Genomic DNA, 24129 nt, shown 5'->3' with positions numbered 1-24129 from the left:
ACCTTATTTCAGTCTTTTTGTATAACTTCATTTTTTTACTGCCTTTCCTTTACCCCAGAATAAGGGAGTAATCTGTCATAAATTGCATGTATAGTGCAATTTGTAGTAACCAATTTCTCAGGGCATATGGTTGGTTAACACCAACTGAAGAACCTCATTTCCCATCAAATGAGAGACTGGATTTTTTTTTTTTTTTTTTTTGTACTTGTGAGATTTAAAGGTGGGATAAGGAGGTAATGGGAACGGAAGCAACATATGTTGGGCACCTGCCCCGTCCTTTATATATGTTATCTCATTTAATCATCACAACAACCTAAAATGTAGTGATTACAATTCCCATTTTATAGGTGAGGAAACTGAGGTCCAGAGGTCAAACCACTAATATTTAAGTGGTGGAGTCAGAATCACATCCACATCTGACTGTCAAATCCATGTTCTCTCTACCCCAGGGGCTTGTACATAACACACAGAAACCTGTGTCTTCCATTTCCTTGCATTCCTTCTGATATATTTAGTTTCTTAACCCCACAAACATGCTGGGATTTGGGCTGTTTTCACGTGCACATTTACTTCAGGTTAAACTTAGCATCAGAAGGTGCCAGTAACTCCCTCAAGGCTTTCCTGTGACCAAAACCGAACTCAGTCTACCTGATGTCCACCTGCCTCATCAGACTGTAATCTCCATAATGGTAAGGACCACGTCTGTCTTATTCACCACTGTATTCTCCTAGTGCCCAGCACAGGACCTGTTGAATGAATGAATAAATGAATGACAAAGGCAGACAAAAGACTCCATAAAGCAAGAGAAGAGAACTTAAGATGAAGATTAAAAAGGCCAACATTTATTTTAAAGAAGAAGCAAAGAAGAGGAAAGATAGCCAGGAAGAGAATGAGAGACAGCAAGATAAGAAAATTCAGCACAAACAAGCAAGATAAAAATAGCCTCTTGCCACTGTCCTTTTAAAATTACTTTCTATATTTGAGCCCAAGTGACAAGTGAAATCTCCTCTGTAATTTCCCATGTGTTCAGCTTAATGAATTTCCGGCACATGGTTTCAGTACTGGAGGGCCAATTTGGACACTGTGGGGGTGGGGGTGGTATGGAAATAGACTAACTAATTGAGTCTAGAAACCAAATGAAGGGGTGATTGGAAGCATGTGAGGAAGGAGCCAAGTCTTGGAACTTGCTCAACAACAAGAAGGACTGGGAATTAGTCTTGCTCTAGCTGATGTCACCATGATGTTTCCCTACATGCCATAGAGGGAGCCCAGGATCCCAGGATGCTTTGCAACTATTCTTTGTACCACATTGCCTATCTTCTATCTATTTATTTATTTAGGCTGCGTGGGATCTTTGTTGCTGCAGGCAGGCTTTCTCTAGTTGTGGCGAGCGGGGGCTACTCTTCGTTGTGGTGCATGGGCTTCTCATTGCAGTGGCTTCCCTTGTAGCAGAGCACGGGCTCTAGGCACGTGGGCTTCAGTAGTTGTGGCACATGGCCTCAGTAGTTGTGGCTCGCAGGCTCTAGAGCGCAGGCTTCAGTAGTTGTGGCACACGGGCTTAGCTGCTCCACGGCATGTGGGATCTTCCCAGATCAGGGTTCGAACCCACGTCCCCTGCATTGGCAGGTGGATTCTTAACCATGCACCACCAAGGAAGTCCCCACATTGCCTATCTTCTAAAGAGCTTTATCTGTTTATATAGAGGGTAGCCTATTAGTAACTTAATTTCAACCATTGGAAAAATAAAGAGACTAGCTCTTTCCATATACCTTCTACACAGTAGGTACACTGTAAATCTTAAACCGGAACATTATGAGAGAGTCAAGTTAGGGAGGGGAAGTATGAGAATGCACAGTCTACCCCTCTGCATCTGTTTGTGCTGGCCACCCAAATGCATTAATTTTCTCTGCATACTGAGGAAGGAACTCTGAAAGGCCGCAAGACCCAGAATAAAAAGTCCTTTCTAGACCTTAAAATTGACAATGACCATGAGGCCCACAATTTTAATCAGAATTGCACATCTTTTAGGTCCCCAGGTATGCTTCTTCTTGTTGTTTTAACACCTTTATTGAGATATAATTCACATACCATACAATTCACCCATTTAAAGTATACGATTCAGCGGTTTTTATTATACTCACAGATATGTGCAACCATCACCACAATTTTAGAACTTTTTCATCCCCTCAAAAAGAAACCCCATGGGATGCTGGGCCCCATGCCTTTACGCAAACACAGCAGCTCCTCCCCCTGCATCTCTGCCTCACCGGCCTTGGGGGGATGGTTCCATCATGGTGTCAATGCAGAAATGAGTACAGAAAGAACTGTTGGCTTTGCAAAATGAGCCACCTCCTGGAATGACTTTAAATGAAAAGAGTGTTCAAAATTCAGTTATACAATGGATTGTAGACATAGAAGCTGCACCAGGTACCTTATATGAAGGGGAAAAATTTCAACGTCTATTTCAGTTTAGTAGTTGATATCCTTTTGACTCTCCTCAGTTATAATAAATTCCCCATGGGACTTCTCTGGTGGTCCAGTGGTTAAGAATCCACCTTCTAATGCAGGGGACGCAGGTTTGATCCCTGGTCCAGGAACTAAGATCCCACATGCCAGGGGCAGCTAAGCCTGTGCGCTCTAGAGCCGGCACACCACAACTAGAGAGAAGCCCGCGTGCCGCAAGAAAGATCCCGCATGCTGCAACTAAGACCCAATGCAGCCAAATAAATAAATAAATATTTTTTTTAAAAAAGAAACCCCATAACCTTTAGCTATCTCACCACCCCCCCTCAACCTAAGCAACCCCTAATTTACTTTCTGTCTTTATAGATTTTCCTGTCCTGGACTTTCATATGAATGGAATTAAGCACTGTGTGGTCTGGCTTCTTTAATTTAACATAATGTTTTCAAGGTTTATTTAGGTTGTAGCATGAATCAGTACTTCATTTCTTTTTATGGCCAAATAATATTCCACTGTATAGATATACCACATTTTGTTTATCCATTTGTCAGTTAAAGGACATTTGGGTTGTTTCAAATTTTTGGCTCTAATGTATAATGCTACTACGAACATGTGTGTACAAGTTTTTGTGTAGACATATATTTTCATTTTCTTGGGTATATACCTAGGAGTGGAACTGTTGAGCCATAAAGTAATTCTATGTTTAATAATATGAAGAACTGCCAGACTGTTTTCCAAAGCAGTTGCACCATTTTACATTCCCACCAGCAGTGTATGAGGGTTCCAATTTCTCTATATCCTTGACAATCTAACTATGCTTTTGAGAAATAAGGACTTCCCTGGTGGTCCAGTGGCTGAGACTCTGTGCTCCCAATGCAGGCGGCCCAGGTTCGATCCCTGGTCAGGGAACTAGATCCCACATGCCGCAACTAAGAGTTCACATGCTGCAGCTAAAGATCCCACACGCCACAATGAAGAACCTGTGTGCTGCAACTAAGACCCAGTGCAGCCAAATAAATAAACAAATAAAAATTTAAAAAAAGAAATAAGGACTACTGCAGGGCCCCACTCTAACTTTGGTAGCTATTACAGAGCAGCAGCAAGGAGTACAGGGATGCAGGAGAGATCCCTCTTCTACTCTAAGCCTTTAAGATCAGCCAGAGGGAATACTGCCATCTCTAGTACCCTTCCTGACTCCCCAGGCTATGTTAGCTGCCCCCTGACATATGCCCAAGGATACCTATACTACTTATCTTTCTTCCCCACTAGACTGTAAGCTCTAGGCAGGCAGGAATTTCTATTCCTCTGACTTTATTTTTTAATTTAATTTTTTATAAATTTATTTATTTTTGGCTGCATTGGGTCTTCGTTGCTGCGTGCAGGCTTTCTCTAGTTGCAGTGAGCGGGGGCTACTCTTGGTTGTGGTGCGCGAGCTTCTCATTGCAGTGCCTTCTCTTGTTGCAGAGCACAGGCTCTAGGCACATGGGCTTCTGTAGTTGTGACTCGCGGGTTCTAGAGCGCAGGCTCAGTAGTTGTGGCGCACGGGCTTCGTTGCTCCACAGCATGTGGGATCTTCCTGGACCACGGATCAAACCCGTGTCCCCTGCATTGGCAGGCAGATTCTTAACCACTGTGCCACCAGGGAAGTCCTATTCCTCTGACTTTATATGCAGCGCCTGAACAGGGTCTGGTAAATGGTAGATGGTCAGTAAATGTTGATGGGCAGATTAATTGAAGAAATGATTAAATATTTCTGTACTGGTGATTCCTATCCAGGGAGGAGAGGAAAAGAGCAGTCTCAGGGCCGAAAGACATCAAGTAAGGAAGCAAGAAGGAGAGGATAAATGAAGGAGAAAGGGAAAGGCAGGCAAAAAGCTTGGAAACCTAGTGTCCCTTGGGGCCAGCCTTTCGATTATGAGGTCAAACTCAGAGCTCATGGACCTTCCCTAATCCTTTGCCTTTCATCTCACTGCATCTTTTTTTTCTAGAAATTCTCCCTTTTCTTTTTTGTTATTCCTAACAATTCTGTCTTTGCAAGAATAAGAAACAAACAAAAAGGTAAAAAAGTAGTTGATATTATAAATAAAAGACCATATAAGTCAACTCACCAAAATGAATTCAGAATTTAAAAGGATGGAGATTAAGAAGGTTGACTATAAAGGATTTTTTAACTGAGAAATGAAGAAATCATAATCTAGGTTTTCCTCCAAAGGACACTGAATGGCCTATAGCTAAAAAAGGTGACCACATTTTCAATATCACATGAGAACATGGCACATCTCTCAGCCTTACTTATAATGTCTGGCCTTCCCTCCATCCTGCCTTCTCCCTGGACTGATCTGTGAAACCAGTTGTCTCCAGGTCATTTGGTCCGTCTCTCCTCAAAGCCCCTGGTATCTCCCTATTCTCAATTACTTCCTGTCTTTGCTCTGAAAGCACACATGCACACATTCACACAAACCTCATCCTTCCTTTTCATGAATCCTCAGGGTAGCTCTGCCTTCTCCATTTGGTGTATTTGGAACGAAAGAAAGCAAAATATATGAGATGCCAATGCAATTTCTCCTTTAGCAGAGCTCCGCAGGACAATTACCCACCCCATCTGCCCAGTTTTATAGCGCTCATAACCCTCCTTTATGAACACACTGTGGCAGCTGAATGCAGCCATTGATTATGGCAGCAGTCTTCAGCCACTTTCCTATTTAACTGCAAAGCAGAGCTTCTGCCTACCAGCCCAGCACTGATCATGTGACGTTTTTAATTACTGTATTTATGTAAGCCTTTTTCCTACCAGAGCCTGTGTCCAATTCCATCAAAACTGGGGAGAATTTGTGCTTGCCACTTCAGTGGCTCTCTGTCCTTAGGACCTAAAGTCTTTTCCTGGAATCAATGTAGGACTCTTGGCTTTCTCAGCAGAGGTCTGGAAGGGTGGGGGTGTACAGGAAGCACATTTTTGTTGTTGTTGTTATGAAATACCTGAGGAAATAGATAATAAAACATGTTGGCAGATAAGGGCATTGGCTGACTCCCAGGGGTTCACCTTAGGAAGGTGCCAGGTGAAATAGATCAGTAGAGCCAGTAGGATGCTGGAGCGATAGGAACGAAGTGGCTTTAGAATTTTGAGAATTATGGAATGGATTTCGGAATTACTGCTGCTGGGCCTTGCCCTTCTAGTCCTCAGCTTCACCGAATGTTCAGCAGGAGAGAATCATATTGACTCCAGATAGTGGGGGAAGGGTTAGTGTTCAAAAGAAATGCTGGCAACCTGGTGGGCAAAATGTGGCCTCTTTGGCTATTGTGCCACGGTGAAGGGCAAGTCTGGCAGAGAAAGACAGTACTCTTTAGTTGCTGCAGCTCAGCTAAGGATCCCACTACAGGGCCGCAGGGATGGTCCCGCAGGTTAGGCTGGAGTGACTAGCATAATCTAGCCGAAAACCTCCTGGAGAGATCCCAAAGACCAAGGTGACCTGTGTGGGAGGACGATCCGTTAGCCGAGTGACAGAACAGCTGAAGAAAGCCAGAAAGAGGATCTGCGTGGGAGGTGGAAAAAGCGTGGGCTGAGCTTGCGGCAACCGAAAGGCGCCACACGTGTGAGAGGAACCCGCGGCCCTCGGTTTGGGCAGGCTGGAAGCACCGCCCCGCTAGGACACACCAAGTTTTCTCTTAAGCAGCCCCACACCCAGCGCCCTTCCCATGCGTAACTAACTAATGGGATGGGTGTCAGATAATTGTAACGCTTGTTCGGATTCCTACCTTTTCTCTTCTGGGGTCTAGTTCCTGTTAAAGAGTATGCTCACCTCTGCCACAGCTCTCCCATTTTTCTAACTCTTTCCTGGGCGGGGTTTCTGGGCCCCGCCCCCTGAGGGCCCGCCCAGTAGCCGCCCCGGGGCGGGGCTCCCCTCGGCTCCCGGCTGCCCTTTCCCCTGCGGACTCTTCTCGAGCTGCAGTGTCCTCGCTGAGCTCCGGACACGCGCTGGTGAGTAAGGGCAGATAGGAGAGAGGCCTCGGAGGTTTACCAGCCAGGGGCGAGAGGCAGTTGTGCGGAGGCTTCTTCCGAGGCACGGGACGAAATTGGGGTTCGTTCCCTCGTGACCCCAGGTTCGGAGGGCATGTTGAAGAGATGCTGGGGGATCGTACCCCCAGAGTCGCCCCCTGTTTCCTACTATCCCTACTGTCCCTGGAGAGTTCCCTAGAGCCGGTCTCGGAGAGTCTCGGTCCCCAGGCACCAGGGCCAGGGACTTGGGAAGGTTTCTGAGGAACACGTGTTCGGGTGGAGCTCGGTCAGTCCCTTCAACCCGAGCCCCTGAAAGGGGCAGGCTATTTTTGGATTCGTTTTTAGACCTGGACAATAAGCCCCCTCTATTTTCCTTTTCCTCTAAATTGTTTGGAGGCGTTTAGGAGTGAAATTAGAGGATGGCTGGAAAAAAGTATGGTCTTAGATACTCTCACTTTATATATATAAGATAAATTGTAAGGGTGAGTGGGTAGAAATGTTTATTAACATTTTGCAAATATTTCGGTTATTGTTTTCAACCAGTAGTTGGGGTCGTTGGTAGGAATGGCAACCCAACTGCCTCCAGTTCCTTTCACACCGATTACTGCATGCAATCATTTTTTAAGATGCTGTTTTATGGTTCTTCAAGAGGTCACATAATTGAGGCCCTTCTCAATCTAGTTTTAACCAGCCTCTCCAATTTTCACTGCCCATTGCTCTCCCAGGATAACTTTCCCTTCTACTCACCAGTATTTATCTCCTTGCCTGGAATGTAGCTCCTGATAATAACAAGTGTTACTGAGTTATCAGTCTATAGCAGATATTACCCTATGGGATTAATTTATATTCCATTTAAATCTCCCAACCACCCTGGGTACTATTATCAACACCCCCATTCTACAAATGAGGAGACTGAGGTACAGAGGTTAAGTTACTTGCTCACTGCCACTTGGGTGTTAAGTGACAGAGCCATTAATTTGATACTTGATGAGACCATTAATTTGCTACTGTTGAACTGCTGTGGTATGCAGGTACAAATGACATATGACAATAAAGCTAACCAAGGGAAAGCTATTTGTTTTATTTCCTGCTATTGTTTCTGTGGCTCAGGCCTCACCAAGTTACAGAGTTTTGAGGGTGGGGGTCTTGAACTCCACACAAGTGTTCACTAACTGTTGGCTGACTCTAACCTGGAGTGCTTTGATTGCAGAGGGACCAGCTGTGGACTTTGGGAAGATGCACTGCCAGGTGAGTGCAACTCCATTAGCCTACCTTTGGACCCAGCTGTAGGCAGCTGCCTAGGTTTCCGTGTACCTAGGCAAGTGTTACACTGCTGGGAGAACAGCAGCCAATATAGCTGGTTGGCATTCTGGGCCTGGTTCATTGCCAACTATGTTGTTAACTATACCAGGATGCCAGCATAGTTGCTTTTCCATTAAGGTTAAATCTGCAAGAGCATGCCTTTGCAAGGAGAAACCTAACATGGAGAATGGTTCTGGTCCGACAGGTTTGGCTAGTATGAAGTTCCTTGAATCGTGCCTTGGAAACAGAACAAAGGCAATGGAGGGATATATAAGTATAGAGGAAAAGTTGGGCTTTTATTTTTTGAGTCTACCAAGTGCTCAAAAGGGGCCTTATAGGACTTCCCTGGTGGTCCAGTGGTTAAGACTCTGAGTTTCCGCCGCACGGGTTAGATCCTTGGTCGGGGAAGTTCCACATGCCCCGGCGCCCCCCCCACTCCCACCACACGCAAAACAACTAGTGCGCGAAAACACAAAAGAGGGCCTTATAGAGGGTGGAAGTCAATGGGATTTTTGCAGATTTCATAGCTCCCACTCCCCCACAGTACGGAGCTAGTCAGGATAAACCCTTTGTAGAAGGATAGCTGTAGTTACCTGTGAGAATGCCATGCCTTACAAGGAAACATAGATATGAATTTGCTTTAAAATTATGGGCTTTTTTTTTTTTTTTTTTTTTTGGCCGCGCTGCACGATTTGTGGGATCTTAGTTCCCCAACTAGGGTTCAAACCCGGGCCCTCAGCAGTGAAAGTGCAGTCTTAACCACTGGACCGCCAGGGAATTCCCTGGGCATTCTTTAGCTCATTAATAGAATATAAAAATAGCAATTCATTGAGGGGGCTCTAGATACTAGGCCTAGCTACAACGATAATAATTTATGCTTTAGGTTGACAGTATATTTTTGTTGATATCTTACTGATTTTCAGAAGTAAGCGGAGTTATTGCCTCTTTGGAGCAGTAGATACTGAGTCCCCTTTGTAGTGATATTGTTTTAGAATGCTAATTTTCTAAAAACAGATGCTTCTCAGTTCTAGGCAATCACTTATCACTCAGGGTGATGCTGGAGGTTGTCCAATAGGGCTGACTTAGTTGCTGCTTTCTGTGAAAAGTGATATCTTAGTTCTACAGAAGGAACTGGTGAGGATGTTGGGAGGCAGAGGAGTTATTTATCAAAGCTAGTTTTGTTCTATCAATTGGCTTTGCCTTAAAAGGATTCTCTTAGCTAAATGTTGGGTGCTTTGTGTGAATACCTCAAATGTTCATTGTGAATAGTCTGTAATATATCGGTTCTTTTTTTTAGATGTTGGGGGTAGGAGTTTATTAATTAATTAATTAATTTTTGCTGTGTTGGCGTCTTTGTTCTGTGTGAGGGCTTTCTCTAGTTGTGACAAGCGGGGGCCACTCTTCAACGCGGTGCGCGGGCCTCTCACTATCGCGGACTCTCTTGTTGCGGAGCACAGGCTCCAAACGCGCAGGCTCAATAGTTGTGGCTCACGGGCCTAGTTGCTCCGTGGCATGTGGGATCCTCCCAGACCAGGGCTCGACCCCGTGTCCCCTGCATTAGCAGGCAGATTCTCAAACACTGTGCCACCAGGGAAGCCCTATCGGTTCTTAATACAAGTGATATCTAGAGGTCTTTAGTAGTAACAGGCAAGAAAAAAGGTAAGTAATGGGAAATAAAATAATTACTGAGGATATAAAAATTATGGTAAATCATAAACGACAGACAGCATTTTGTTTCTGTCTCTACAAAAAGCAGCCTTAGGAGCTGGGATGTTGAACACTGAAATCTTTTTCTTTTTAGGATGACTTGAAAGTAGGGCATCCTTGGCCCTCCTGAAGAGAGGAAATTAGTGGCAAATGGACAGTCTGTGTATGGAGTTATCAGGTAAATGTCCTTATTCATTCCAACATTGACTATGTGCCAGGCCTGTTTGTTTGTTGGAGCCCATCAGGAAACAATGGGGAGGCAGAATCAACTGTATTTGCCCCTAACAAATCCTACTCAGAGAAGGGCTGAGTAGGATTTTAGTGATTATGGTCTGGAGGCATGTGGGATCTTTGAGATTATCTGTCATTCCATCTGAGGAAACTGGGGGGCGATTGTAAATTCCGTGAGGGACAGGTTAGTGTATCTTACTTTGTTCACAGCTAGATCCCAAGCACAGTGCCCAGCACATGACAAGAACTCTCTCAGTGTTGGATAAAATGACTGAAGCCTTGGGAAAGGGTTTCCTGTTTCCAATTTTTTAAAGGATTTGACAGCAGGGTCTGCAATCAGTGCTCCCAGGCCTCTGTTTTGCAGTCGATGTTCGATTCATGGGGATACCTATATCCATGTCTTCTACCTGGGGTACTTGGGTATCTGAAACAAATAAGAAAACTGTTTCAGGAATCATCCAGCAGTTGTCAGCTGTCCAGGCTAGTGTGATGCCTCGGATGGTGTTACACTGTTGGAAGAGCAAGTGCTGCCTTTATTGAGGTCTGGCTCTAGTACTGTTTTGGCGCTGTGGCTGAGTACCTTTGGGCAACGTTTTGCACCTCTGAGAGTGGAGTAACTCCTCCTGTGGAGTTGGTCCTAGTCTGGGTGCAAACAGTTTTTTTCTATTAGAAAAGGACCCTGCCTTAAGGATAGCCTGTCATTCCTTTCCTCTTCGAATCCTAGATGCCTTTACCTGAGTGAGAAACCTTCCTCCACTGGGACCTCAGATGTCTGACAGCCCTTTGTAACACCAAGATAAGTAATGTATGCAGTGCTTTTGTCATGTAGTTTCTAGTTAACTCACTTCAGCTCAGATGGGTGGTGTGAAATAATAGAAAAAATATATATACATACATTTTTTTATGCACACACACACATTGATATATATATATATATTTGACCCTGGTTTTTGGTACAGCTCCTAAAACCCTTGTGATTTTCTAAGTGATCAGAGCACTAGGAGCATCTTTTGTTCTAATATTTGGTCTTTGAATGTGGCTCCTGACAATGAGCTCCTAAATCCCTTGGAACTTCCTGGGTGATGTATGTCTTTTGTTCTGGTGGGGCTGGTCACCAGAAAGACCAGGCAATGATTAGAGCTTAGAATTCTCACACACACACACACACACACACACACACACACACACACACACACACACACACACACACACACACACACACACACACACACCCCGCTCAGACACACCCCGCTCAGACACACACTCATTCTCCAGAGTGGGGAGAGGGGTTGGAGATGGAGTTAATGATCATAATGAAGCCTCCATAAAACTTCTAACAGTATGGGGTTCAGAGAACTTAACAGGTTGGTGAACAACACGTTGAGCTGCTGGGAGAGTGGCGTCCCTTCCCACATACCTTGTCCTACACATCTCTTCCATCTGGATGTTCTTTTGTATCCTTTATCGTATCCTTTTATAATAAACAGGTAAACAGTAAGCTGTTTTCCTGAGCTCTTTGAGCCACTCTAGCAAAAATTAGTCAAACCCAGGGAGGAGGCTGTGGCAATCTCTGACTTACAGCCTTTCTGTCAGAAGTACAGGTTAACAACCTGGACTTGTGTCTGGCATCTGAAGTGGAGAAGGGGCAGTCTTGTGGGACTGTGCCCTTGGCCTCTGGGATCTGAAGTTATCTCTAGGTGTAGACATTGTCAGAATTGAGTTAAATTGCAGGACACCCAGCTGGTGACAAGATTTTCTTGGTGTGGGAAAAACACCCACACATCTGGTGTCAGAAGTACTGAGAGTGTGATCAGAGTGTGAGACTAAAGGAAAAAGAGGAGTGAGGTTTTCTTTATAGGTGGGAATACTTAAAATTCTAAAACAATTATGGCAGGACTTCCCTAGTGTCGCAGTGGACAAGAATCTGCCTGTCAATGCAGGGACACAGGTTCGAGCCCTGGTCTGGGAAGATCCCACGTGCTGCGGAGCAACTAAGCCCGTGCGCCACAACTAATGAGCCTGCGCTCTAGAGCCCGCGAGCCACAACTATTGAGCCCCACGTGCCACAACTACTGAAGCCCTCGTGCCTAGAGCCCATGCTCCGCAACAAGAGAAGCCACCACGATGAGAAGCCTGTGCCCCACAACGAAAAGTAGCCCCTGCTCACCGCAACTAGAGAAAGCCCGCACGCAGCAACAAAGACCCAACATGGCCAAAAAAAAATAAATTTATTTAAAAGAAAATTATGGCGAGAACTAGAATTTTAGAGAAGAATGATTACTCTTAAGTCCAAGGCTTGGGACTTCCCTGGCGGTCCAGTGGTTAGGACTTCAGGCTTCCACTTCAAGGGGCTTGGGTTCAATCCCTGGTCAGGGAACTAAGATCTTACAAGCCGTGCAGTGTGGCCAAAAAAAAAAAAAGTCCAAGACTTAAACTAAGCCCTCATATTCTAGAGCTCTGCTGTACACTACATGTGGATTTAAATTGACAAATAAAATCCATTTCTCCATATCAGTATTTAGTGACTACCTAGTGGCCAGTTTAGAAGATACTTCTACCAATGCAGGAAGTTTACAGTTGTGTTCTAGAGCAGGAGTTGGCAAACTTGCTGTAAAGGGCCCGATAATATTTTAGGTTTGTACAACATATAGTATCTGTTGCAACTACTCAACTCTGTAATTGCAGTGTGCAAGCAGCCATAGATAATATGTTAACAAATGAGCATTACTGTGTTTCAATAAAACTTTATTTAGGGGGCTTCCCTTGTGGCACAGTGGTTAAGAATCCACCTGCCAATGCAGGAGACACAGGTTCAAGCCCTGGTCCGTGAAGATCCCACATACCATGGAGCAATTAAGCCCGCGCGCCTAGAGCCCGTGCTCCACAACAAGAGAAGCCACTGCAGTGAGAAGCGCGCGCACCACAATGAAGAGTAGCCCCTGCTCGCTGCAACTAGAGAAAGCCCGCGTGCAGCAATGAAGACCCAACACAGCCAAAAATAATAAATAAATCAAATAAATTTATTTTTTAAAAAAAACTTTATTTAGGGACACTGAAAGTAAAATTTTCAGTGTTGAAAGAAAAAATTCCCCTCAACCATGCTAAGCTTTAGAGCCTTTCAAAAACAGATGGCAGGCCAGAATTACCAAACTCTGTTTTAGGGAATGAAATTCAGGCCTTGGGAGTTTACAGCTCATTTGTGACAGATTTAGGGCCAGTACCAACATGTGTCCCTGAAAAATTATGTTATCAATACCTTTGCCTTAGAGCAAGCTTTTACCATATGGTATTAAACTCCTTTTAGAGGACTGAGGTGACTTTAGTAAATTATCCAGTAGTAGGATAGTCCTTATTTCTTGTGTTTGGTGTTTGTTGTATATACTTTTTAAATGAGTTACTTATAATTGTTTTCTCTTTTAATGTACACCTAAAGAAGAGGCCCTAAGAAAGAATAGCAATCTGGTTTCCAGCAGAAGCTGATCAGACTCAACCCTAGGTAGTGAAATAGAAATGGTCCCAAAGGAAAGAGGAAAATTTTATATATCATGAATAGACGGGGTTTAAAATCTGGGATCTCAAGTTCCTCTGAGCATACAGATTGCTTTCCTGAGCATGGTAAAGCTACCCAGGTGCAGGGAGGGGCCCCCTATGTTGCTACTTGAAAAGGGAAAATTCATTTGGTGTTTGTGCCTGTATTCAATACCCCAGGAGGTTTCAGTGGCTTAATCATGCACATTAAAATAATTTAATGGGATTTCCTACTTGATAAGTTAATTGGTCACTTACTACTCCCTGTTGGCTTGATTTCATTTTTTTAAGATTTCCTATCGAGTCTAAGATGAAGTTACACATGTCAGAGTAGCTTTTTATCCATTCCTTCTCTTTTGCCATCACCCTTTTCCCATGCTGCAATGAAAACTGAAATTGGACTAGCAGATATTGGTCTGTAAATATCCAAGCTGCCACCTCCTGCCATAGATAGCAGTTAGTAAACACAAGTGCCCCTTTTCATTGCTCTGCTCAAGTTTCATGTCCTGTACTATATTAAGAGGGAAAAATAAAGCAGGATGAGTAGGGGGCCCCAAGTATTGAGTGCTATCCCTGGCGCCTGTCAATTTATTTTCCTTCTTTCAGGGTTGAAAGAAACTTGTCAATGAATATTTACATTGAAATTTTGGATTATATCTCAAATTTTAATCAGGAAAACAAAAACCCCAGAGGAATAAATTCTGCAGGCCCCAAAGGGACATAAAAAGGTGGCTCAGTGCCTAGGAGTTCACACAAAAGAAAACAACCTGGTAAGAACAACTAATTAAGAACCTAAAACAGTGACAGTGGCTCTTGTGAGTCTTGTTGCTTAATTAGGGCTTTATGAACAGCTTCAGTTAATGGACCTGTCAATATTCTCTTGGAAAACAACTTCACTGAATTAACAAATCAACTGTAATACTTAGAATGTCTGCTTAGCAACACCTTTCTCTTTACTGTTATTTAGGAACACTTTTAATGACCCAACATGCTAGGTCATATATTTGTCAATTTAGGATCCTAAAGCCTGGTTCAAAGGAGTCCCTGTTACTTTAGCTCTCCCTAATCTCCATTATAAGCCCTTTGGGGTGTAAGAACATTTTATACTGCTTTTTAAGGGTGACTTAACTGTTACCTGGGAAAAGGGTGATAAAATGGACCTTGAAATTTATTTCATTTTAGAATAGTTGTAGATTTACAGAAAAGTTGTGAAGATGGTACAAAGAATTCACATGTAGCCTGCACCCAGTTTCTCCTAATGTTAACATATTAGTATAGTACATATGTCACAATTAATAGGCTAATATTGGTACATTATTATTGACTAAAGTTCATGCTTTATTCACATTTCTTTAGTTTTCACCTAGTGTCCTTTGTCTGTTCCAGGATCCCATTGACGATATTACATTTAGTCATCATGTCTCCTTAGGCTTCTCTTGGCTGTGACAGCTTCTTAGACTTTCCTTGTTTTTGATGACCTCAAGTTTTGAGTAAGGCATTTTGTAGAGTTTCTCAATTAGTTTGAGTTTTTCTCATAATTAGGATTTTCTCATAATTAGGATTTCAAAATCTTAAGTGATTTTGAAAGGAAGACCACAGTACCATTCTCCTCCCATATCAAGGGTACATACTATCAACATGACTTATTACTATTGATGTTAACCTTGATCATGTGGCTGAGGTCATATTTTCAGGTATTTCCACTGTAAAGTTACCCCCTCTCCCCAGTGCTGTACTCCTTGGAATGAAGTCACTGTGCAGCCCACACATAAGAAGAGTGGAGTTGTGGTATTCTTTCTTTATAAATATATACATGTATTGGAGTATATTTGATTTACAATGTTGTGTTTCTGCTGTACAGCAAAGTGAATCAGTTATACATATACATATGTCCACTCTTAGATTCTATACCTGTATAGGTCACTACAGAGTATTAAGTAGAGTTCCTTGTGCTATACAGTAGGTTCTTAGTTATCTATTTTATATATAGTAGTATGGAGTTGTGGTATTCTTAAGGGTGAAATGTTTACATCAATTAATTGAAATTCTATAGAAAGTAATTGGTCTCTTCCCTCATTTATTAAATTTATTTCTACAACTATGGACTCATGGATATTCATTTTATGCTTTGGGAAATAATCCAGTAATAAACTTAATTTTGTTCAAAGTGTTGGCATCTTTGGCCACTGGGAGCTCTTACAGTTGACTCCTGTGTCCCTTCAATATGCCCCCATCATTGTGCTGTTGTTTTTAAACACTTCTCACTTTATGGCATCATAAGATGCTCCAGGTTCACCTTATATCTTTCCTGTCCCAGAGTTAGCCATTTATCTAAGGAGTCATGGTTCCTTTATTGGAGAATGGTATTAAGGAACCAAGATCTGGGTGCTAGATGTGCTCTAGATACTGAAGTGTTATTGCTTCTAGGTCCTGTCAGCTACATGGCGCTTCTATGAACATTGGGGTTCTTGTATCTTCATTTTATTTATTTATTTATTTATTTATTTATTTATTTATTGGCTGCGTTGGGTCTTTGTTGCTGCACACAGGCTCTCTCTAGTTGCTGTGAGTGGGGGCTACTCTTTGTTGTGGTGTGCGGGCTTCTCATTGCAGAGCGCGGGCTCTAGGTGCGCGGGCTTCAGTAGTTGTGGTGCGCAGGCTCAGTAGTTGTGGTGCACGGGCTTAGTTGCTCTGCGGCATGTGGGATCTTCCCAGACCAGGGATCCAACCCATGTCCCCTGCATTGACAGGTGGACTCTTGACCACTGTGCCACAAGGGAAGTCCCACTTGTATCTTTTCAAATTAGAGTTTTCTCCAGATATATCCCCAGGATTCCTGGATCATATGGCAACTCTAGTTTTTTAAGGAACCTCCATACTGTTTTCCATAGTGGCTGCACTGATTTACATTCCCACCAACAGTATAGGAGGGTTCCCTTTTCTCCACACACTCTCCAGCATTTGTTATTTGTAGACTTTTTAATGATGGCCCTTCTGACTGGTGGGAAGTGATACCTCATTGTAGTTTTGATTTGCATTTCTCTGATAATTAGTGATGTCAAGCATCTTCATGTGCTTATTGACCATCTGTATGTCTTTAGAGAAATGTCTTATCTAGATCTTCTACCCAGTTTTTGATTGGGTTGTTTGTTTTTTTGATACTGAGTTGTACAAGCTGTTTGTATATTTTAGAAATTAAGCCTTTGTCCGTAGCATCATTTGCAAATATTTTTTCCTATTCTGTAGGTTGCCTTTTCATTTTGTTTATGGTTTCCTTTGTTGTGCAAAAGCTTAAAAGTTTGATTAGGTTCCATTTTAAATTTTTGCTTTTATTTCTGTTGCCTTGGGAGACTGACCTAAGAAAACACTGCTATGATTTATGAACATTCCATTTTTAGTACTCAGCATGTCTTAGTCTATGGTCTTTGTTTATTCTCTTTCATTTAGAATACTGGTTGAGGCTGTTGTCTTTTATAGTAGATGCTGTATTCCCCAAATGACTGATTTTTTTTACCCTGTGAGCTCACAGAAGAGGATGGAAATTTTGTATCAGCTTGTGGTAGGGAGGAGCCAAGCCCAGGCCCTAGTGTACTAATGAATTGAAGGAAAGTAGAGATGTCCTCAAGGCACAGAGCCTGTGAGTTAGAATCTGGACTTCACCAGAATGGCAGATGGTAGAACTTCCTCTTCTTCCCCTCAGTTGTAATTCTCTAGAGGAGAACTCCAGGAGCTAATGGTTACAGTATATTGGCCACCCCAGGAGAGTTCTTTGCCAGCCTATGGCACAACCCCTACTCCCATGGCACTCTACCCTTTTCTACACTGGGCTTCCATTTCTTGCCCCTGTATAGTAGGGCCCAATCATGATCCAGGGGACTCTTCATAGTTTCTCACATCCCTAACCTCCCTCTTATTTGTGTGTATAATATCTCCCGGGCTGAGTTAGAGGAAGATGAGTAAATAACCTATGCTATTGACTCATCTTGTCAGAAGACTAGGCATTTAACTCACCCTTTTTATGGCTTTACAGCTTTTATGAACTGAACTCTGCTAGACATTGGGGATACATGATGAACAAGACACAGTGTAGCCCTCTCATGTTTACCACCCTCAGATTTTATTTTGGACATGCTGGTTTCTTTCAGTCCTTTTGCATCTAGGTCTCTGCACATGCTGTTTCCCTTTCCCATTCCATCTTCCTTTTCCACTTTGTCTACTTTGAGATCTCAGCCCAGGCAGCACTTAAGCAGAGAAGCCACCCTCCCTGACTGAGCACCCATTTTATGTGTCATTGTACCATGTTTTACTGCGGAGCTAGATAGCCCCATGCCGTGTAACAGTCCTTTGAAAGATATTATTCACCAGTTTTTACAGGTTTACCTCACTCCCATATAGCCAAGCAGCCTCAATTCTACTGACAGCTGACTAAAGAGCCTCAACTGGTAAATATTAGTATCAGTGTGTCATTAGGTACCCAATATAGAGTAAGGCCATAGGCATATCCTACTTTTTAACAATACCCCAGTAAGTAAGGATAATAACAGTGCTGGTTTGGTTTTGTTTAATTTTGAAAAGAAAAATCATGGAAACAAAGATGTTGGGTTTCTAAATCATTTGCTGGTGGACTCTAAAGATATAACAGTGCCTAACTATTTGAAACTAAATTTAGCTTCAAAGTGTTATATGAAAATAATGGAATTGCAGAGGATTTGTTGTTCAAATTTGAGACATCTTTTAACTAAAACGTGTGGCCTTTTAAACTTTTTTTGATAATCTGTAAGTGTCTTTATGTTGAAGAAAATTTTTGAAACATCTTTCTAAATTATAACTTGTAGAACCTCTCTTACTAAGCAGTCATTGCACTGACAAGTAGGTGCCAGGATAAAACTTATAACCAGATTTAAATGGATAATTTTAACATGTTTACTCTGGAGCTCTATAAAAGTGAATAATCTTTGATTCTATGGTTTTGTCATTTTAGTATATTTATGTAAATACACTTCAGGACACAGAATACGGAGAATATTTACTGCATGTTGACCATGGGCCAAAACTGCTAAATTCATTCTATACATCTCTTAATCCTCTCAACAGCCCTACAAGGTGCATGCTGTTATTTGCCCAAGGTCACACAGCTGGTCCAGGAACTATGGTGGTGGTCACTGAATCTGACTTCAAAACTAGTGATTGGTTTGGGGCTTTCATGTATAGTTCCCTTCCAACTAATTCTCATAAATAGCTTCAATCATCAACCTCATTCAGCCTAACAGAGACTCCTGGGTGCTATGAGAGGAAGTATGAAGTACATGGAGACTCCTTTTATTTTATTTTATTTTATTTATTTATTGGCCGCACTGCGTGGCATATGGGATCTTAGTTCCCCGACCAGGGATCGAACCTGTGCCCCCTGCATTAGAAGCTCAGAGTCTTAACCACTGGACTGCCAGGGAAGTCCCTAATGGAGACTCCTTTTAAAAGCAAGGGTAAAGGCTATGTCTGGATATGTTCTATGTATGTTAACAGCAAAAGGAAGCTTCCTCAAGCTACAGCAATAGTGGCCAAGATGCCGATGGCCTGAAACAAGGTATTTGGCATTTGTTATGTGTAAGAGACTAGAAGCAAGAAAAGCATTTCAGTAGTCCCTGAAAGATGTCACACATCCCCACCCCTAGCTTTTCTCTTTGGTAGGGTTTATCATATTTTATTAAAATTCTCCAGTGCCTGTGCTACTAAACTGGGCTCAATGAGAGGGTCAGAATAAGAATTTCAAGACATTTAAAAATTCCTCAAGAATTTATGTTTTTAGAGGATGGGAGTTGGATTCTCTTTTCTGTTTCACATATATAGTGGAATATAACTGCTAAATTAGGGACATAAAGACCTTAATAGATAAACCATTATATAAAAATATAACATTATTCCTAGATTATTTTAAGAATACATCAAAAATATTTGCAATTAATTGATCTCAATAAAAGATACATATTATCCCAACATGCTAAAATGGCATTTACTAAAATTGCTGAGAGTCAGGATTCCAAGCCTGGTAAAATGTATCTTATTCTGAAAGCCTGTGTGATGCTTAATACGGGAACCCTAGAACTGTTCCGATTAAAACAGAAAGCTTTGTTCAAGGGTACTATCAAAGGCAAAGAGGTATGAGAAGAAAATGTATAAATGGGGAAAAAGGTAAAAATCAGTTGTAGATAATAAGTTTTCTTAAATGCTGTGTCAACTGAAAATAATCCATTGAAGTAGCAAGTAATCAGTTTGAAGATAAACTGGAAGGAAGACAAAGCTAGGAATCATTAAAAAGACATGGAGGGGCTTCCCTGTTGGTGCAGTGGTTGAGTCCGCCTGCCGATGCAGGGTACATGGGTTCGTGCCCCGGTCCAGGAAGATCCCACATGACGCGGAGAGGCTAGGCCCGTGAGCCATGGCCACTGAGCCTGTGTTCCACAACGGGAGAGGCCACAACAGTGAGAGGCCCGCGTACCACAAAAAAAAAAAAAAAGATGTATAAGTTATATATGAAGAAAATATTAAAATGACAAAAATGAGACCTTAAATGGAAGTCATACCATGTCCAATAAATCTCAACATAATAATTCTAAAGAAAAGTATAAGTTTATTAAAATCCCATTAAAAATAACAGGATAATTTTTGGAAGTAGACAAGTTAATTCTAACATTCATATGGGAAAACCATAATATTAAGAATTATTACGAATAATATACTATTAGAACCAGAGTCATAAAGGAAAACTAGCTCTACCAGATGTTAAAATAATAAGACAGGATGGGGACTTCCTTGGCCGTCCAAGGGTTTGATCCCTGGTCGCGGAACTAAGATCCTGCATGCTACATGGTGCAGCCAAAAAAAAAAGGGTGATACTGGCAACCTGAGTAGACTACTCTATGAATGGAACAATTAAGGGAATACAAAAATAGATCCTGAAACATTAAAAAGTTCAAGAAGAAAACAAGGTATCTATAATTGTGTAGTAGCTTTGCCTTCTAAGTGAAAAAAACAAAATGAATACTTAAAAAGACTGGATGATGTCTAGATTTTTAAAAATTTTGTATGGAAAAACAAACAACCAATAAAATGTTGGAAAAACAAACAACCAATAAAATGTTTGCCAAGAGTTAATTTTTCTTTAATACAGCCCCTATAAACTAAGGTAAAAGCTCAACAACCCAATAGGTAATGGCAAAAGATATAAACAGTTAAGTGATGCTTAACCCTAGTTAATGCAAGTAAAATCCATAGCTTAAATTCCATTTTCCAGCAATCAGATTTACAAATAGAATTTGATGTTATCAAGGAATAATTAGTTTCAACTAAAATTCCAATATTTATGTTTATTAGAACATAGTTATGCTCATTTATTCACCAATCATGGCTGGTTTTGCACAAGTGCAGAGTACTTCTGACAGACTATGGGCCTTGAAGCCTAAAATGCCATTTGACACTACAGAAATTTTGCCTGACCACTGCTCTAGAACAGCACTATATAATTTAAAGTTCTGCAATGACAAATTTTCTCCAAACTGTCCACTAGTTAACTATAGATAGTAAGATTGAGAAAGTGAGTGTAGATTATGGCTGTTGTACAGCAACAGCATAGGTTTAGAAAATGAGGGGTTTATTTTAAACTGCACATAGACTTTGACATGTATAGGGTAATATGTACATAAACCTTTGATTTTTGGCCACACCATGTGGTGTGCAGGATCTTAGTTCCCCCACCAGGGATCGAACCCATGCTCACTGCAGTGGAAGTGCCGCATCCTAACCACTGGGCCTCCAGGGAGTTCCTGTACCTAAACTTTTTAATACTAATGCTTTGAATAGCAGAAAATAGGAATATAAGACTTTGGTGTGTCACCACATTTTAAACCACCTTAAAACTTAGTAGTTCAGGGGCTTCCCTGGTGGTGCAATGGTTAAGAATCCACCTGCCTATGCAGGGGACATGGGTTCAATCCCTGGCCCGGGAAGATAGATCACACCACAACTAGGGAAAGCCTGCCCACAGCAACAAAGACCCAATGCAGCCAAAAAATTTTTTGAAAAAAAAAATCTACTAAAAAAACCCTTAGTAGTTCAAACAAGTATTAAAATTCTGTGGGTTAATTGGGCTCTGCTGGGTGGTTGTGTTGTTACACATGGATTTGTCTGGGGCTACTGCCATCTGGAGGCTTCACTTTGGCTAGCAGATGCCACTGGCTGTCACCTGGGAGCTCAGCTGGGGCTGTTGACTGAAGCACCTCGATTCTTTTGATGTGGTCTCACAGCATGGCACTTGACTTCCAAGTGGATGAAAGTAGATCTTAAAATCACTTCTGTGTTCTATTGTTAAAAGCCAATTACAGGGCCCTTACAGAGGGCAGGTAAGGGGGAAATTGATGCTACTGTTTCATAAGTGCAGAAAAGGATTATTTGTGGCAATCTTTAATTCACAAGCGTATATGTGTGTGTGTGTGTATAAATGTTTATGTTTATAGGAAATCCTTAAAATACACAAATGGTTGATAGTGGTTGCCTTTATGTAAAGGAGTAGTGGTTGGGGAAAACTCTTTGTTGTGTGCTTTGAATTTTATTATATGTATTCCTTATTCAAAAAAATTTTTTTCATTTATTTTTGCCCTCGCTGCTACATGGCTTGTGGGATCTCCCTGACCAGGGATCGAACCCAGGACCCCTGCAGTGGAAATGTGGAGTCCTAACCACTGGACCACCAGGGAATTCCCCCAAAACCCTTTTTTAAGCCCACTTCCCCTCCCTTGCCACTGCTAAAAAATAGCCACTGGTTAACAGTTTTCTGTTTTTAAATAGCCTAAAGTATTGAAATGGCCTGGTTCCAGGGCATTTAATCTATTTAAGAAGTAGATGGTGGACTGCCAGGAGATTCTGAGACCACAGCTTTGCTGAAGGCAATCCAATATAATGCTTTAAAGCTCTGGGTTTGGATTTATTTAGAATGGAGTTCAAATCCTGGCTACATGACCTTAGGCAAGCTTTCTTAATCTCTTATGTAAAAAAAGAGTAATGGTACTTTACTCTCAGAATTATAATGCATTATCAGCTACTTAGTGGTGTCAAAATATATGTCCTCAATCAATACGACTCTTCTGCTCAAAACTTTGAAAGGTATTCATTATTAGCTCAAATGTAGACTGTATCCTGGTGTTTAAAGCCTTATTTCAAACTTGTCACTTAGACCTTTCAAAGTCTCAGCACAAATACTTGCTTCGTAGCCTCTTCATCATCCCTGGTGTACCACACCCACTGCCAAGAAACCCAAATGTGAATAGAGCTCTTGATCCATCTCTTCTCATAGCCAGGCCCACCTTGAGGCCAGACTCCTTTTCCAATCTTGATCTGACTGGGATCCTCAAGAGCTGGTAATCTGTCTTATCCATCATTATATACCCACCCTTGTACACTGTCTTTCATGAAATTGGCATTTGATCACTGAAATCTTGTATCAGTTTGGTTTCCAATGTGTCTTTTTGCTGTTGACCCACTAAGCAGATCCTCAATAAATAATTACTCAATTGAAAAAGTCTGCCTTTCCTTCTTTGTACGACCACCAGATTGCATTAACAGCCTGTACAAAAGCATGGTTAAGTGCATATCTGAACTAAGCATGCATTCATGTTTCTGTCTCCAGAGAAGCAGAGCCTCTCTTTTTCATCTAAGATCTGGGGAGAACATAAAGTGAAGTCTTATCCAAAGTCAGTTGGAATCAAAGACTCAGAGTAGAAAGCAGATCTGGTTTCAAGTGAAGGAGGACCCAAGATTCACTGAACATTTAGGATATCCCTAAATTTCATTCCAAAGTTAACTATGTAGTGGGCTTAAGCCTTACTTATTCAGGGGAACCCCAGTTCTTGATGTATTCTACCAAATGCCCTCTCAAAGCCTGTAGAAAATCATGCAACATAATGGAGATGTGGGATTACAGTTTCACTCTTCACAACGGCTATTTAAAAATATTCCTTCATGCAACTCTAGCCCTTTCCACAGATGGCTTAGTCACAGAAAATTGAAGTCACCTGACTATAATTCCTAATGAAAACTCCGCACCATCTTCTCCATACCGCCTGTTACAGTAAAGACATGTCTCCTTTCTTCAGATCCCATCCTTTGAGTAGTGTCCAATATGAGTTATCCCTTCTCCTGTTTTTTTTTTCAACCAGTGCTTTCCTAAGATAACTCTTCTGCAAACATTTTAATTGTGCCCAGAATTCTCCCATAGTAAAACAAAAATCTTCCCCGACCCTGCTTTCTCCTCTCTTCATAGCCACTTTTTCTGCATTTGGTAGTTTCCCTCTTACAGCTTTCCATACACTCAGCACCTCCCCTCTGACTTCCTCTCCCACTTTACTGGAAGTCCAAGTTGCTAAATCTTTTGTAGATGTTTTTAGTCCTAGTCTTGACCTCTTGATAGCATTTGACCCTGTTGATCATTTTGGCCTTTAAGTACTTTGGCTGGGCTGTCAAGGCAGTACAATTTCTCTGCCTCCCGCCTCTTCGCTTTTTTCCCCTACCTCTACTCACTTGGTCTCTTTTGCCATTCAGCTCTACCTGATTGTAAGATTTGCTTTTTGTCCCAAACGATCTCTTCAACATTCTACAGGTCTCTGCTCTTCTCCATCTTTTCCCCCTCCGATATCTTCACAGTAGACCCAGAATGACTTTTCAAAGACACGAATCAGAGTTAGCATGCTCTAGATTTTAAAATTTTCAGGGCTATTAGTCTGACTTGTATTCACTAATTTACCTCAGGTGTCAGTTGACTGCCTGTCCCTCTGCGTTTAAACTTGAAACCCCAGGGGCCCTTTCCTCCGGCCTTATCTATACAATTTCTCAGGATTTCCACATGTGCTATATACTC

At 41.9% G+C, this 24129-nt stretch overlaps 2 protein-coding genes across 2 annotated transcripts in view; one reads left to right on the top strand and one right to left on the bottom strand.

Moving 5' to 3' along the window:
- SIL1 (SIL1 nucleotide exchange factor) overlaps positions 1-6252 on the bottom strand; it is a 294377-nt gene extending 288125 nt beyond the window's left edge. The window contains exon 1 of the mRNA XM_082837179.1: positions 6215-6252. The gene's annotated coding sequence lies outside the window, so the exon portion shown is untranslated. The remainder of the gene's footprint in view (positions 1-6214) is intronic.
- Positions 6253-6389: 137 nt separating this feature from the next.
- MATR3 (matrin 3) overlaps positions 6390-24129 on the top strand; it is a 48242-nt gene continuing 30502 nt past the window's right edge. Inside the window, exons 1-4 of the mRNA XM_082837275.1 lie at positions 6390-6437; positions 7666-7703; positions 9559-9642; positions 10420-10500. The gene's annotated coding sequence lies outside the window, so the exon portion shown is untranslated. The remainder of the gene's footprint in view (positions 6438-7665; positions 7704-9558; positions 9643-10419; positions 10501-24129) is intronic.

Source organism: Leucopleurus acutus, assembly GCF_964270905.1.
Source record: "Leucopleurus acutus genome assembly, chromosome: 3".
In the NCBI taxonomy this organism is placed as follows: domain Eukaryota; kingdom Metazoa; phylum Chordata; class Mammalia; order Artiodactyla; family Delphinidae; genus Leucopleurus; species Leucopleurus acutus.
This window is presented reverse-complemented; position numbering and strand designations above follow the sequence as displayed.